This window comes from Microcaecilia unicolor, chromosome 4 (assembly GCF_901765095.1).
Source record: "Microcaecilia unicolor chromosome 4, aMicUni1.1, whole genome shotgun sequence".
Classification (NCBI taxonomy): domain Eukaryota; kingdom Metazoa; phylum Chordata; class Amphibia; order Gymnophiona; family Siphonopidae; genus Microcaecilia; species Microcaecilia unicolor.
This window is the reverse complement of record NC_044034.1, coordinates 368,762,678-368,779,985: the sequence shown is the minus strand read 5'-3', so window position 1 is coordinate 368,779,985 and position 17,308 is coordinate 368,762,678.

Sequence of the window (17,308 nt, the reverse complement as noted above, 5' to 3'; positions counted from 1 at the left end):
TCCCTTCCTCCCTCCTGTTCTCCAGCATTTCCCTAGCAGATCCTTGGTCTAGATGTCCCCCTATTCCTTTTTCCTTAGTTCGGCAAAGAAATTCTCATTCTAATGCTGTGGTTTAGAGCAGGGAGAAAGCTCTCTAGGGACAGTTTAATATTTAACCACTTTGCTTGTACCACAGAAAGGTGGTATTATCAAGAATCAAATAAATGGAAATGTACAAATCTCTAATACAGGAAAGAACTCCAAAGAAAAGCACCCTCATCACTTGATGCAGGGTTGTCGTTGGTTGCCGTCTACCCAACAGAATGAGTATCAAAAAATCCTTTGCCTTCCATCAGTCTGCTTTATTTTTATTTTTTGTTATCAGCCTCTGAACTGGGAATGTTATTTACATCTGCATGTGATAATAGACTCAGTGCGGCTGAAAATTTGTTGTCATGCATCGAACCAATGTAAACAGGAGTTCTTTCGGAAACCGTAAAACTCATTCAGCTTGTGGGTTGGACGCACCATTCAGGTCACATTTGTTTACCATCCCAATAAAAAGGTGTTGTCACACTATCTGATGTTTCACAATCGCATTATAGCCCTGTGTCTTTTTGTAATATCTGTAAAAGTAATACGGAAGCTCCCAGTTGACTGTGCTCAGATTAAAAAAAAAAAAAAAAAAAAAAGTTTGAGTTTCAAAAGATGTCTTGACTGTGCCGTACAAGGAAAAAAAAAAAGCAATTTTCAGATGTAGCCTGAAACTTTTAAAGCAGACAGTCACATGGAGCAGATGAAGGTTTTTTCAATAAACTGAAACGTAGTGGTTATAAGGTGTTAAAAGAGTCCTTTTGTAATTTATTGCCTTTTCTTGGAATGGTTGGTATTGATTTTTCTTGTGTGTGTGGCTTCCTATTTTATGACCATCTTTGTGCAGAAAGCTAGCTTTAATCTGGAAATTGGAGCAACCACGTCTGGAAGAGTTATATGTGGAAAACGTGTCTCCATCCCCCAAGGGCTATTACCCAAAGGTAAACACAATCCATCATCACGATTAATATGTCCCTTGTGTGCATATGTGCCTTTCCTCTATAGATGCTATGAGTGTCTACAATCACCCCTGAGATACGGAATACATTTCTATCACATTGCAATTAGAAGGGACCCGAATCGTGTTTTTATTTATTTAGAGGTCTTTTACTAAGCTGTGTGCTTACCGCATTTTAAAATAGCTGACCAGGGAGCACACTCGGGTGGGTGTCCTGGGGCAAGTTCCTAATCAACACACGCTACCTGCACGCTAACAAATATTTTTCATTTTTGTGTGGAGGGGGTGTGTCTGGAGGTGAAAGTGGGCATTTCTGTGCTAATCAATTAATCCTAAATGAACTATGTTCCCCAAGCTACAAAATATCACACTGGCTATTCTAGGAGTTACCATTGACCGACACCTAACACTTGAGAATCACGCGAAAAACACTACCAAGAAGATGTTTCACTCAATGTGGAAATTAAAAAGAGTAAGACCTTTCTTCCCAAGGACCGTCTTCCGCAACCTGGTACAATCAATGGTACTCAGTCATTTAGACTACTGTAATGCACTCTACGCTGGCTGCAAAGAGCAAATAATCAAGAAACTTCAGACAGCTCAGAATACTGCAGCTAGGCTCACGTTCGGCAAATCAAAATATGAAAGTGCTAAACCCCTACGAGAAAAGCTACAATGGCTCCCACTCAAAGAACGCATCACATTCAAAATATGCACCCCAGTTCACAAAATCATCCAAGGAGACGTCCCAGCCTACATGTCAGACCTACCACGCAGGAATGCCAAAATATCATCCCGCACATTCCTTAATCTTCACTTCCCCAACTGTAAAGGTCTAAAATACAAACTAATGCATGCGTCAACCTTTTCCTACCTGAGCACACAATTCTGGAACACGGTGACGCGCAACTTAAAAACGCTCTATGAACTAACCAACTTCCGCAAAATACTGAAGACCCATCTCTTTAACAAGGCATACCACAAAGACCAACAAATATGAACTCCAATACAAATATCCAGAACTGCCTTACAAAATTTGCTTGTTAACTATTAGTATGTTCTATCATTATCATGTTACCCAAGATCCTTCTATAATGCTAAATGTTTATTTACTAACATTCTTCCACTATTCATGATGTATTGTAAGCCACATTGAGCCTGCAAAGAGGTGGGAAAATGTGGGATACAAATGCAATAAATAAATGAAAGAAAAATGGAGGCGGAATAGCAGTTATCTACAAATCCTTTTTCAAAACCAAGACAATCTCAGAACTCAAAGCTCCTCACCTCAGGAAGAGTTAGTGGATACGGAGGATGGGGCAGACTGGATGGGCCACTTGGCCTTTATCTGCTGTCATGTCTTCTCAAGAAACCCAATGACTATTCCATTAGCACTAATAGTTACGTTGCCAACCACTGTAAAACACGGCATCATACAACCCCCCTGTAAATGTAATTGAATCAATATAATCTCTAACAACTGTTAAATGTAAGCCACATTGAAACGAAACTGGGTTTTTGAGTAATTGTGGGATACAAGCACGACTAAATAAAAAAAATAAAGATGTGTGTATGTTTTTCTGTGTGGATCCGATAAGGGGGTCTGGCCACAGGAGATGCATGGGCAGGTCAGGGGGCATTCCTGGAACTTGCTTGTATTGTTACAGAAAAAGTCCAATTTAGGTGTAAGGATTTAGACCGGGTTTCATTTGGTGTAAAAGCTTGCGCCTTAAAATTCAGGGTGGATCCCATCCCAAGGGCCCGGTTCTATCTATGGCGCTTAAAATTAACACATGCTAGGCAATTACGCCATGCGTAAATTTATGTGCGGTATTTAGAATACGCTTAGGTGTAGTTCATGTGACTGAAAAGCTGGTGTCACATGAACTACGTTGATTTATGCGCACTGGCCTATATTTTATAACAGCGCATGTAGATTTTGGAACGCCCACAAAACACCCATTTCCACACCCCTTCTTTGCCTGTGCACGTTTAAATTTAGGCACAGTACATACGCTTAGCAATGTACGCTCGTAAATTCTAATTTTTGCCAATTAGTACTCGTTATTGCTTGTTAAGAGCTGTTAACAATGCTTAACAGTTGGTTAAAACAATTAATGTACGCATGTAGTTATAAAATACACCTAGACTTCTGCACAGAACCACACGCAACTCTAGGTGCGCTATATAGAATCCAGGGGTAAACGCTATTCTATAAATGGTGCCCAACTGGAAGCTCTTTTTTTTTTTTTTTTTAATTTTTATATTTTAAATCATATTTCAAGGTTATACACTGGATCCGGTAAAGTGTTATATAGTTCACAATTCTCAAAAAATCTATATATATAAAACTCACCCTCAACGTTCTATTTGCACTGACGTCACTGAAGCCAGGTTCGTAAGTTCGAAGCTCTGTAGCCACACAAAATCACAGTCTGTGGGCCCCGCCCTCACGTCAAACATTATGACGTTGAGGGCGGAGCACATTCTCAGCTCCAACGTTGTACTGCACTGTAGCTCTGCTCCGCCCTCGCATCAAAACGCGATGACGTCGAGGGCGGAGCACACGTTACTTCGGCAGGTCAGTGGGGTGGGGGCCTTCAGAGAGGGGGGAGCGCCGGCAGCGACGACATCGGTGGGGGTGGAAGGGGGTGCACTGGCAACACACACATCGGGGGGGAACGGAACGGTCACAGACGCTGGTGGGGGGGCGTGCCAAAAGGGCCAGGGTCACAGCACATTCGCACGGAGGCTGCAGGGGGGCCAGCGACACACGGAGACACAAAGGGACGGAGGGGAGCCTTGCTAGTGCCCGTTTCATTACGATTTGAAACGGGCCTTCGTTACTAGTATATTATAATATACATAGTTGCTAACAGTCAACTCCACATAAGTGGGGTTCCAAGAAACAAAATTCAGGAGGGATAAGGAAAAAAAAGAAGACAATTTACAGAGGTTAATCAGCACCTAGAACAGAAAATTAACATTAAATTAAACTCATTCAGATCTTTTAGAGGTAATGGACATTAGATGTGAAGGATCCATAAAGACATACTTTAGTGAATTAAATCATATGGTGCATTTACAGGGAAATCTATATATATAAAACTCACCCTCAATGTTCTATTGTCTGACGTCACTGAAGCCAAGGTTCGTAAGTTCGAAGCTCTGAAGCCAAGGAAAACACAGTCTCGGGGCCCCGCCCTCACGTCAAATGTTATGACGTTGAGGGCGGAGCAATTCACTCACATTGACGGCGGCCAGGGCGGCGCAATGGCGTCACTGACGACGAAGGTACGTTGGGTGGGGGGTCTCTTTTTCGAAACATCAGGAAAGAAGTTTATTCTTAGGCCCAGGCATAGTTTATCCCTGTTCCTGGGAGCTCATTTTTTGGGGCCTCATTATCAAGCCCCATATGGACTATCCAGTCTGCCCATCCATGCCATCTACTATCGCATCCTTTCCCTTACTGATCCTACTTAGTTGTCCCAAGCATTCTTGTCTCCACCAGGACACCTGTTCCATGAAATCACCACCCTTCCTTGAAGGAGCATTTTCTCAGGTTACTCTGTGAGCGCTCCCCCACCCCCCTCCTAAAAATGTAGGCACCAGAGCGAACTCAGGGCCAGATGCACTAAATTTAACGAGCCATTAACGAGCAAGTAGTAAACCCTGGCATGCACTAAAGACTTTTTTCCGACGACGGTAGCAGCTAACGAAAATGGAATGCAGATGAGCAAATCGTGTAGAAACCCCTATTGTAATGAGATGCACTAACCTTTTCCGATTGCCTTAACGCTGGAAAGTCTAACGAGAGGTCTGTACCTCTCATTGAGGCTGCGCGGGATTGAAAAACTGCTACAAAAGTAAAAAAAAAAAAAAAAAAAGCGGGGAAAAAAAGTCAAGTGCTCGTCAGTGCAATAATGTGACTCTGGGCAAGTCACTTAACCCTCCATTGCCCCAGGTACAAATAAGTACCTGTATACAATATGTAAGCCGCATTGAACCTGCTATGAGTGGGAAAGCGCGGGGTACAAATGTAACAACAACATGGAATGTTGCTACTATTGAGATTCTGTTGCTACTATTTGAGATTCTACATGGAATGTTAATGTTGCTATTCCACTAGCAACATTCCATGTAGAAGTCTGCCTTTGCAGGTCAGCAACGCAACCGCGCTGGCTTCTGTTTCTGTGAGTCTGACATCCTGCACGTACATGCAGGACGTCAGACTCACAGAAACGGAAGCCTGCGCAGCCACATTGAGTGGCCTAGTGGTTAGAGTGGTGGCTTTTGGTCCTGGGGAACTAGGTTCAATTCCCGCTGCAGGCACAGGCAGCTCCTTGTGACTCTGGGCAAGTCACTTAACCCTCCATTGCCCCAGGTACAAATAAGTACCTGTATACAATATGTAAGCCGCATTGAACCTGCTATGAGTGGGAAAGCGCGGGGTACAAATGTGAGAAAAATAAATAATAAAACCGTCCATTTTGGCTGTCATCCCCCCCCCTCCCCCCACCTGCAATAATAAAAACGTCTTTTTTTGGCAGTGCTTCACTCAGCTGAGAGACCTGGAAGTCCCTGAGCCAATCACAAGCTAAACGCGCTGTGATTGGCTCAGAGACTTCCAGGTCTCTCAGCTGAGTGAAGCACTGCCCAAAAAGACGTTTTTATTATTGCCGGGGGGGGGGGGGGATGACAGCCAAAATGGATGGTTTTTTTTAATTGGGGGGGGGGCTGGAGGCCGGGGCTGCGGGAAGCTGTCATTTCAATGCAGGGGGGAGGGGGAAGCGGCGGCTATCTCGGATGTCCTTGACATGCACAGAGCAGCCAGCATAACGCTTGGCTGCTCTGCGCATGCTCGACCTGCCGACTGGCCGACTGTTTAAACGACGGAATAGAGAATGCAAGTGAGCTACAATGAGCAGCCCATTTGCATTCCTATTCCTTGATGAAACGCCCATTCCTTACCGATTCGCTAAGGGAATCGGTAAGGAAGGGCTTTAAGGAGTCTTTAGTGCATCTTGCCCTCAGAAAGGAGAGAATGTTTCAGGCACACATTGTTTCTGAACAGTAGCTTCAAGGTAAATTAACAAGCCTAGCTCTTCCCTGCCAGATGTTGTTGCTTTAAGGCAGTACCAGGAGCCCTCAAAAAAAGGGGAACAAAACCTTTAATCGTGTATTTGGAGGAACAAATCTTTGAATGGACCCGACACGGTCCGTGTTTCGGCGCTGAGCGCCTGCGTCAGGGGTCGTGAAGTACATACGGCTGTATTATACAATTCAGTACGTTTGACGGAAGCAATATACTGCGCCGCCGCGCTATCCCTTCGCATAGAATCAAGTGGAGAAATACTCCTCTAGTTTCAAAATCAGGTTTGCTTTACTGATTTCGAGACTAGGGGAGTTTGTTCATGAGAGTATTTCTTCACTTGATTCTATGCGAAGGGATAGCACGGCATATTACTTCCATCAAACGTACTGAATTGTATAATACAGCCGTACGTACTTCACGACCCCTGACGCAGGCGCTCAGCGCCGAAACACGGACTGTGTCGGGTCCACTTAAAGATTTGTTCCTCCAAATACACAATTAAAGGTTTTGTTCCCCTTTTTTTGAGGGCTCCTGGTACTGCCTTAAAGCAACAACATCTGGCAGGGAAGAGCTAGGCTTGTTAATTTACCTTGAAGCTACTGTTCAGAAACAATGTGTGCCTGAAACATTCTCTCCTTTCTGAGGGCAAGATGCACTAAAGACTCCTTAAAGCCCTTTCCTTACCGATTCCCTTAGCGAATCGGTAAGGAATGGGCGTTTCATCAAGGAATAGGAATGCAAATGGGCTGCTCATTGTAGCTCACTTGCATTCTCTATTCCGTCGTTAAACAGTCGGCAGGTCGAGCATGCGCAGAGCAGCCAAGCGTTATGCTGACTGCTCTGTGCATGTCAAGGACATCTGAGATCGCCGCCGCTTCCCCCTCCCCCCTGCATTGAAATGACAGCTTCCCGCAGCCCCGGCCTCCAGCCCCCCCCAATCAAAAAAACCATCCTACTACTACTACTATTTAGCATTTCTATAGCGCTACAAGGCGTACACAGCGCTGCACAAACATAGAAGAAAGACAGTCCCTGCTCAATCTAATAGACAAAAAATAAAGTAAGCAAATCAAATCAATTAATGTGTACAGGAAGGAGGAGAGGAGGGTAGGTGGAGGCGAGTGGTTACGAGTCAAAAGCAATGTTATAAAGAGGTGGGCTTTCAGTCTAGATTTAAAGGTGGTCAAGGATGGGGCAAGACGTAGGGGCTCAGGAAGTTTATTCCAGGCGTAGGGTGCAGCGAGACAGAAGGCGCGAAGTCTGGAGTTGGCAGTAGCGGAGAAGGGAACAGATAAGAAGGATTTATCCATGGAGCGGAGTGCACGGGAAGGGGTGTAGGGAAGGACGAGTGTGGAGAGATACTGGGGAGCAGCAGAGTGAATACATTTATAGGTTAGTAGAAGAAGTTTGAACAGGATGCGAAAACGGATAGGGAGCCAGTAAAGGGTCTTGAGGAGAGGGGTAGTATGAGTAAAGCGACCCTGGTACTTTTTTGTTTTGCTGTTTGGACTTTTTTTTGTACTTTGCTCCCTTCTCTTTGCTGCATGGTTGCTTTAAGGCAGGCCATCTGAGCAGCGCCATCTGAAGGACTGCGAAATCGCTCCCCGTCCACTCTCTCCACTGCATCGGCTGTGCTGCGGAGGGGCATCAGGGGACATGTCACACAGGGCGAGAGAGTCTGGCTCAGGATGCTCCTGCATTTGAGGCTTGTAGAAGAGCAAATCCTGAGGTAGTTACTGCTCCCTGGGCACATGTTCAGAATGACAGGCATCAGAACACAAAGGAAACTGCAGTTCTCCCCGCCTGTCTTGATCAAGAAACTGCGTGGGGGACGGATCTGGCTGTTGAAGTTTTATAGCTGGAAAAATATTTACTACGTACATCATCCAGTTTCTCTTCTTCTGATCTGTTTCTAAAAGCTTACAACAGAGGGCACGGAATACTAGTCAACTCAAATTTTCTTGGCCTGCTAACTCCATTTAAGGAAATGTATCTAAAAAGCGTGCGAGCTACAGGCAGCTCCTGGCTTTACAAGCTTGGAAGAGACCGGATGAAAAGAAACTGAATATTAGCTGTCTGAGCAGTTCCGTCTCCAGCAATCCTAGAGTCCATCACTGCTTGACTGAAGGAGGCTGCTTCTTGCTAACTGGGAATATCATTTCACTGTAGGCTTTTAAGGGTCCTTTTACTAGAGTGTTTTGTGCAGTTAAGGGGAAATACTTTCGTGACTGGTGAGGTTGGCTCTTACTGGTGCAATGTCATCACGATATCAGCTCTGGTTACCAAAGATTGAAACTCAAAAATGACCAGATATCTTAAGAGGCCCTAGAGACATTTCTATTTCATAGTAACATAGTAGATGACGACAGACAAAGACCCGTTCGGTCCATCCAGTCTGCCCAACAAGATAAACTCATATGTGCTACTTTATATGTATACATGACCTGGAGTTGTATCTGCCATTTTCAGGGCACAGACCGTATAAGTCTGCCCAGCACTGTCCCCGCCTCCTGTCACCGGCTCTGCCACCCAATCTCAGCTAAGCTTCTGAGGATCCATTCCTTCTGAACAGGATTCCTTTATGTTTATCCCATGCATTTTTGAATTCCGTTACCGTTTTCATCTCCACCACCTCCCGCGGGAGGGCATTCCAAGTATCCACCACTGTCTCCGTGAAAAAATACTTCCTGACATTTTTCTTGAGTCTGCCCCCCTTCAATCTCATTTCATGTCCTCTCGTTCTACCACCTTCCCGTCTCCAGAAAAGGTTCGTTTGCAGATTAATACCTTTCAAATATTTGAACGTCTGTATCATTTCACCCCTGTTTCTCCTTTTCTCCAGAGTATACATGTTCAGGTCAGCAAGTCTCTCCTCATACGTCTTGTAACGCAAATCCCATACCATTTTTGTAGCTTTACTTTGCACTGCCTCAATTCTTTTTACATCCTTAGCAAGATACGGCCTCCAAAACTGAACACAATACTCCAGGTGGGGCCTCACCAACGACTTGTAGAGGGGCATCAACCCTCCTTTCTTCTGCTGGTTATGCCCCTCTCTACGCAGCCTAGCATCCTTCTGGCCACAGTAAGCTCAATGGAGGAGGTTAGGCACAGAAATGATAGCATTCTAGAACCTATGCGTAGAACTGCTCGACTCCCCCAAACCTGCCCATGCCACTCCAAGAAACACGCCCCCTTGAAGTGCAAACCTAGGGGTCCTTTTACTAAGGTGCGCTGAAAAATGGCCTGCGGTAGTGTATGCACAGAATTATTTTTCAGCACTCCTGCAAAAAAATGACTTAAAAAATGTTTTTTTTGCAGAAAATGGACGTGCGGTGGAAATGATCTACGCACATGAAATGCCAATTGGCGCGTGCCCAATACGTGTGTCCGAAAATAAAAATTATTTTTCGGATGCGCGTATCGGACGCATGCCAAAAATGGAATTACTACAAGAGCCACGCAGTACCGGGCAGTAACTACATTTTGGCGCTTAGGGCGCGCGTAGCTTATGCGGCTTAGTAAAAAGCAGTAAGTGCCCCCACGTTAATTTTTTGCAAGTCCCTTACGTTAAAGGAAAAATTAGCACAGGACCTGCAAAAAAAAAAAAAATCCTTAGAACATAAGAGTAGCCATACTGGGTCAGACCAATGGTCCCTCTAGCCCACTATCCTGTTTCCAAACAGTGGCCAAGCCAGGTCACAAGTACCTGGCAGAAACCCAAATCGTGGCAACATTCCATGTAGAACCCCAACGAATAGCAAGATTCTGGAATCCTATAGAGTGACAAGATTCCATGCAGAATCTCAGAGTAGCAACATTCCATGTAGAACCCCAAAGAATAGCAAGGTTCTGGAATCCTAAAGAGTGAAGATTCCATGCAGAATCTCAAAGAGTAGCAACATTCCATGTAGAACCCCAAAGAACAACAAGATTCTGAAATCCTAAAGAGTGACAAGATTCCATGTAGAATCTCAAAGAGTAGCAACATTCCATGTAGAACCCCAAAGAATAGCAAGATTCTGGAATCCTATAGAGTGACAAGATTCCATGCAGAATCTCAGAGTAGCAACATTCCATGTAGAACCCCAAAGAATAGCAAGATTCTGGAATCCTAAAGAGTAACAAGATTCCATGCAGAATCTCAAAGAGTAACAAGATTCCATGTAGAACCCCAAAGAATAGCAAGATTCTGGAATCCTATAGAGTGACAAGATTCCATGCAGAATCTCAGAGTAGCAACATTCCACGTAGAACCCCAAAGAATAACAAAGTTCTGGAATCCTAAAGAGTGACAAGATTCCATGTAGAATCTCAAAGAGTAGCAACATTCCATGTAGAACCCCAAAGAATAGCAGGATTCTGGAATCCTATACAGTGACAAGATTCCATGCAGAATCTCAAAGAGTAACAAGATTCCATGTAGAACCCCAAAGAATAACAAGATTCTGAAATCCTAAAGAGTGACAAGATTCCATGTAGAATCTCAAAGAGTAGCAACATTCTATGTAGAACCCCAAAGAATAGCAAGATTCTGGAATCCTAAAGCGTGATAAGATTGCATGCAGAATCTCAGAGTAGCAACATTTCCTGCTACAAATCCCAGAACTAGAAGTTGCTTCCCATGTCTGTCTCAATAGCAGACTATGGACTTTTCCTCCAGGAATTTGTCCAAACCTTTTTTTAAACCCAGAAACGCTAACTGCTGTTACCACAAAAATACTGGCACCTTAAAAATGGGCTTAGCACATGGTCCTGAGTTAAAGTGCGATAAGCGCATATTTTACCGTATTTTTGTTAAAAAGCAACTTGGACTGCAAATCCTCCAGGGACTGTGCCTGAAAGTAACTACAGATGAAAACAGCTGTTTGTGATTTTGTCTAAAAATGGGTTCTTAACCAATACGAACACATGCACTAGCCAGTTAATATTGACTTGCGTTTTGAGTACTCTTGTTTTTCTTCTGCAATTATTCTTTCTCTGCTGGCGACATTTGCTGTAGAAAGCTACTAATTACATAAGCATCGCCATGCTGGGATAGACCAAGGGCCCATCGAGCCCAGCACCCTGTCACCGAGTGCGGCCAAAAGAACAAGCAATTTGTCCCGCCCATCCTAGAAATAGTGTATTATTCCCTCGTCCATTCAATAACATTCTATGGCTTTTTCCTCCAGGAAGCCATCCAACCCTTTTTTGAAGTCCGCTAAGTTAACCGCCTTAACCACCTTTTCCAGCAGCAAATTCCAGAGTTTAACTACGCGTTGAGGGAAGAAACATTTCCTCCGATTCGTTTTAAATTTACCACACTGCAGCTTAATCGTATGCCCCCAGTCCAAGTATTTTTGGAAAGCGTAAACAGACGCTCCACATCGACCCGTTCCATTCCACTCGTTATCTTATAGACCTCTATCATATCTCCCCTAACCCTAAAGGTCTGTAGAGTGACTTGTCGTGTGACACTTGGCGAAGTTTCAGGTCAGTGACCTTGTCTAGCTTGCAGTTAAGATGAACACAAAGGGACCCTTTTACTAAAGCCACGTAGGGGGCTAAGCGTGCCCAATGCATGTCACGGGCCTTGCTACTGCGTGGCCCGGGCGGTAATTTTGTTTTTTTATGCACATCCACTATATATATTGAAAAAATATATCGAAAGGATCAAAACACATGAAGTCCACACACACTGTTAACAATGCATCAATACATCCTCTTCCGTACTTGTATCCCCCGCAATCTTACACGCTTAAACCTAATCTACAGGTAAAAAACAGAAAATATTATACCCGAACCATCTCTTGCTATCGCTCTGCTGCCCAATCAGGATCCGGTGTTTCTTCTATTGTTTTGTTGTTCTTTGTCATTGTTTTATTCTCTTTAACGATACAGGGATTTGTTTTAATTTAACGCCTCATAATGTAACCATAATTATGTTGTAACAGATTGTACTTCCATCAATACAATGTATTGTAAGCCACAATGAACCCGCAAATAGGTGGGAAAATGTGGGATACAAATGCAATAAATAAATAAATAAAAAAATTTTTTGTTACATTTGTACCCCGCACTTTCCCACTCATGGCAGGCTCAATGCGGCGGGCAATGGAGGGTTAAGTCACTTGCCCAGAGTCACAAGGAGCTGCCTGTGCCGGGAATCAAATTCAGCTCCTCAGGACCAAAGTCCACCACCCTAACCACTAGGCCACTCCTGCGAATGAAATAATTTGTATTTTCCGGCACGCAGCAGAAACCGCACGTCCATTTTCGGCAAAATTTTTTTTAAAGGCCTTTTTTGTACAGGCGCGCCGAAAAATGGATCTGCACGCGCCCAAAACACGCACCTACACGAGCGCAGCCCATTTTTCAGCGCACTTTGTAACAGGACACCAAAGTGTTACAGAATTAGTGAGGTGACGGGGTGAACAGACCACACACACAGGCTACTGTACATTCACAGCTGGGAATTATTAGAGCACCATATGTAAATAGCAATGTGCCTCACCCACAGCCACCTAAGGGTTCCCAGCTGGTGGGAGGGGACCAGAGCTCAATGTGAGGTCTGAATTCGCATTTTTGTTTAATATACTGACCCTACGGGTTAAGCGAGATCTACTGCCGAGCGCTAGGTATCTTTTCCCCAGAGAGAAAGAGAAACAAATAGCCAAGGGTGTGTATTTTTTTCAGACCTGCTAAAGGTTGTATTTGCTGTTCAAAGACGCGGTGGTGAGGCATAGGAAGAGAAGTGATTCATCTGACCTGCTACCATTTGACCTATAATTCCCTACTCTTATCCAGGCAAATAGCAATCGAGTCACATTGTACAGTCAAGCTTAGGCAATTGCAAATCTCACCGGAAAAAAAATAAAAAAGCAAACAGTATTATACAAAGCAAAAGTGAACTTATCAAGAAATAATATTAAACATTCATTCTACTACAAACCAATTAAATCTCTAGAAGGCAGCTGTTGGATGAGAATGATCCGAGACTAAAAATATCAATATTCAAGTTACGCTGAAATGGAAATTGAGGAAGGATGAAAGCTACGCAGCCTAAAGAGTTTCTTAGAAAAAGGGCTCCTTGAAAGGAACAATGAGTGAGGTGATCAAATCTGCTGATAACACAAAGTTATTCAAAGTTGTTAAATCGCAAGAGGATTGTGAAAAATTACAAGAAGACCTTAAGAGACTGGGCAGCCCAAAGGGCAAATGATGTTTAATGTGAGCAAGGGCAAAGTGATGCATGTGGGAAAGAGGAACCCAAACTATAGCTATGCGATGCAAGGTTCCACGTTAGGAGTCACCGACCAGGAAAAGGATCTAGGTGTCATAGTTGATGATACTTTGAAACCCTCTGCTCAGTGTGCAGCAGGGGCGTATCTGCGTGGGGCCGCGGGGGCCTGGGCCCACGCAGATTTCGCCCTGGACCCCCCTTCCCACCGTCGCTGTGGGCTACCTTTGCTGGTGGGGGACCCCAACCCCCGCCAGCCGAGGTCCGCTTCCTCCTGCCGCTGCCTTTAAAAATATTCCTTCAGCTGGCGGGGGACCCCAACCCCCGCCAGCCGAGCCGAGGTCTTTTAAGTTCCTCTTCGTCCTCCGTCTGTGCTGTTCAAAGCTGCTGAATCCAGTTTTGGAGTCTGACATCGCTGCACGCTGTACGTGCAGGACGTCAGACTTACAGACTCTGTTTCTGTGAGTCTGACGTCCTGCACATACAACGTGCTGCGACGTCAGACTCCGAAACTGGATTTGAACAGCATGGAGGATGAAGAAGAACTTAAAAGACCTCGGCTCGGTTGGCGGGGGTTGGGGTCCCCCGCCAGCTGAAGGAATATTTTTAAAGGCAGCGGCAGGAGGAAGCGGACCTCGGCTGGCGGGGGTTGGGGTCCCCCGCCAGCAAAGGTAGGTGATGGCGGCGGTGGGGGGGGGGGGGGGGGTCGGCAGTGGTGGCGGGGGCTATAATGTGCCCCCTCACTCTGGCTCTGGCCCCCCCTACCGCCAAAGTTCAGATACGCCTCTGAGTGTGCAGCAGCTAAGAAAGCAAATAGAATGTTAGGAATTATTAGGAAAGGAACGGAAAACAAAAATGAGGATGTTATAATGTCTTTGTATTGCTCCATGGTGTGACCTCACCTTGAATATTTTGTGCAATTTTTGTCAATGCATTTAAAAAAAAAAAGATCTAGAGGAATTAGAAAAAGGTACAGAGAAAGGTGCCAAAAATGATAAAAGAGATGAGGTAACTTCCCTATGAGGAAAGGGTAATGAGTCGAGGACTCTTCAGCTTAGAGAACAGATGATTAAGGGGAGATATGATAATAGTCTATAAAATACTACGTGGACTATTACAAATATACCTCAATCACTTACTCTTCCAAAAATACAAGGACTAGGGGGCACACAATAAAGGTACTATGTAGTAAATTTAAAACAAACTGGAGAAAATATTTTGTCACTCAACATGTAATTAAGCTCTGGAATTTGTTGGCAGAGAATGCGGTAAAAGCAGTTAGCTTAGCGGGGTTTAAAAATGCTTTGAAAAGGCCAATTAGGGAGGCGTGTCCAAGATGGCGGCTCGGCTTTGAATGTGTGCGCTTGAGCTCTCTGGACCTATACTTAAAACTTGTTTCCCTTTTTCAAAAATGCCTCATACAAAGAGGAAAGCTTTGGTAAAGAGCCATCCGTCATTGGTTCTTACCTCGTCGCCGGTTCAGACGACGCTGGATCGCTTCACAACAAAGCCCACATTTAATCCCGGCGAGAGTTCGCCTGCTGTGAGCGCCGACGAAGGAGCGACGGCTCACTTGGGCCCAGAGATCTTTTTATCCCCGCCGGATATTAATCAACCACCTTGTCCAGCTCGCAGTCGGCAGTGGATGTCGGATCTAGCCGCTTCGGAAGTCGAACGCGGCGGATTTGTAAGTGGCGGCTCCACTCCAAAGCGGACCGAGGAAACAACTGTGGAACAGAATGCTCCCCAGGTGGTTACACTGGAGTTGATTTGGACCGCTATCCAAGAACTGACTCAAACTGTAGCGAACACGGTAAAAGAGACTTCCATGCTCGTAAGTAAAGTTGATCTCTTAACAGAATCTATGGATAACTTTAAAGTAGATACTACTTCAAAAATAGATTTGATTCAAACAGAAATAACGACGCTGAAACAGACTAACAGTGCTTTGATTAAAGACAAGCTGATGACTTTGAGAAAGATTGAACAACTCGAAAATTTTAATAAGCGCTTGAACTTAAGGATATTAAGTTTTCCTGTTATAATAGGCTTGAGTCCGATGGAACTGTTTCGTAAATATTTGATTGAAAATCTGCAATATTCTCCCTCTCATATTCCTCCAGTAAATAGAATTTTCTATCTTCCTTTGCCTAAAAATAAAGAGGGAGAATCGAAGCAGATAGACAATCAAACTAAACCACAAGAGAAAAACCAGGAAATACAAGATCTTTCGGCGTTTCTGGAACAGTCTTTTTCAGCAGTTTCAAATCGACAGACTTTATTGATATCATTAGTCTTTGAGCAAGACCTTAACGCAATTCTAAAAATGTACTTTAAAAACTCTATGAAACCTTTTTGTGGATCCAGGATCTGGATTTATCCAGACGTAACTAAAACCACTCAAGATAGGAGAAAGTTATTCTTAGCATTGAGAGATGAGACAAGGGCAATTGGAGCCTCTTTTTTGTTATCCTATCCTTGTAAATGCATAGTGAAGTATCTTAATGTAAAATATGTCTTTTTTGAGTCGGATCAGTTAAAGTTTTTTCTGGAACAAAAGCGGGTCCTCAATGTATCCCCAGTGCAATAATTTAATAACGGATTAATCTTTACTATAGTGGATTAATGAGCCAGGCCATTTTCTTTAGTATTTTTTACTGTATAAGATTATGTTGTTTCTTTATTTTATTACTAGACACGTCTCCCATGCTCTTATTGTGGTCTAAGGAAGAATATGAAAATTTATTCAGTGTTTCTTTTTCCTATGTACTTTTTTTTTGCTTTTCTGTGTTTCTAAATACAAGATGTAATGCTTGTCAATTATAAATAAATGATTTATAAAGAAAAAAAAAAATGCTTTGAAAAAGTTAAATTAACCCTCCCTGTTTACTAAGCCATGCTAGCAGCTGCCATGTGGCAATGCCGACACAGCCCAAAGTGAATGGGCTGTGTCGGCAGTAGCGCACAACAGCCGCTAGCTTGGCTTAGTAAACAGGGGAGGTTAAAGTTCATAAATCATTATTAAGATGAAATTGGGAAAACCCACTGCTTATTTTTAGGGTAAGCAGCATAAAATCTGTTTTACTCTTTTGGGATGTTGCCAGACACTAGTGCTCTAGATTGGCCACTGTTGGAAACAGGGTAATGGGTTTGATGGACCTCTGGTCCGTCCCAGTTATGGCAAGGCTTATGTTCTTGATAGTTCCATAATTGGTTTTTCATGTTGAAAGTGTAAAACACGTCGTGTAGATCAGTGACAAGCACTCCTACTTGCTCTACACATTGTATGCAGGTACTTTATCTTTCCCTAGAGAGTTCACAATCTAAGTTTGTGTATCTTAAGTACATATCGTATTTTTCGGACTATAAGACGCACCGGACCATAAGATGCACCTAGGTTTTCCTCCCAAATTTGGAGGAAAAAAAAAGTGCATCTTATAGTCCGAAAAAATAGTTACAGGCCTCCCTCCCTGTTCCAGGCACCCTCCCTCCATTACAGGCACGCACTCCCTCCGTGGACCACAGAGCTGAGAGAGAGAAGGCTGAGTGAAGAGCGACCTGCACGCTGAAGCGCTGCTGCTACCGCGAGTCACACCGACGAGGTGAGGAGTTTTAAAATTCCAATGGAGGGAGAGAGGGGTGACTGTAACGGAGGGAGGGAGGTGCCTGTAACGGGAGGGGGGGCTACATTCGGACTATAAGACGCACCAACATTTTCCTCCTAAATTTGGGAGGAAAAAAGTGCGTCTTATAGTCCAAAAAATACGGTACATAAGTATTCAAACAAAAACAAAAAATCCACACACTACGAAATGATCCTCAGGGAAAAAGCCTCAAATAGCTCAGAGACCGAAACAAGATCTTACAGAGCTAAACGGACCCACTGGTCCTCTCTTCATCATAGGCAAAAAAACCCTGGTGCCACAGTCCTACAAAATCTATTCGCCGTGGTCAAAAAGTC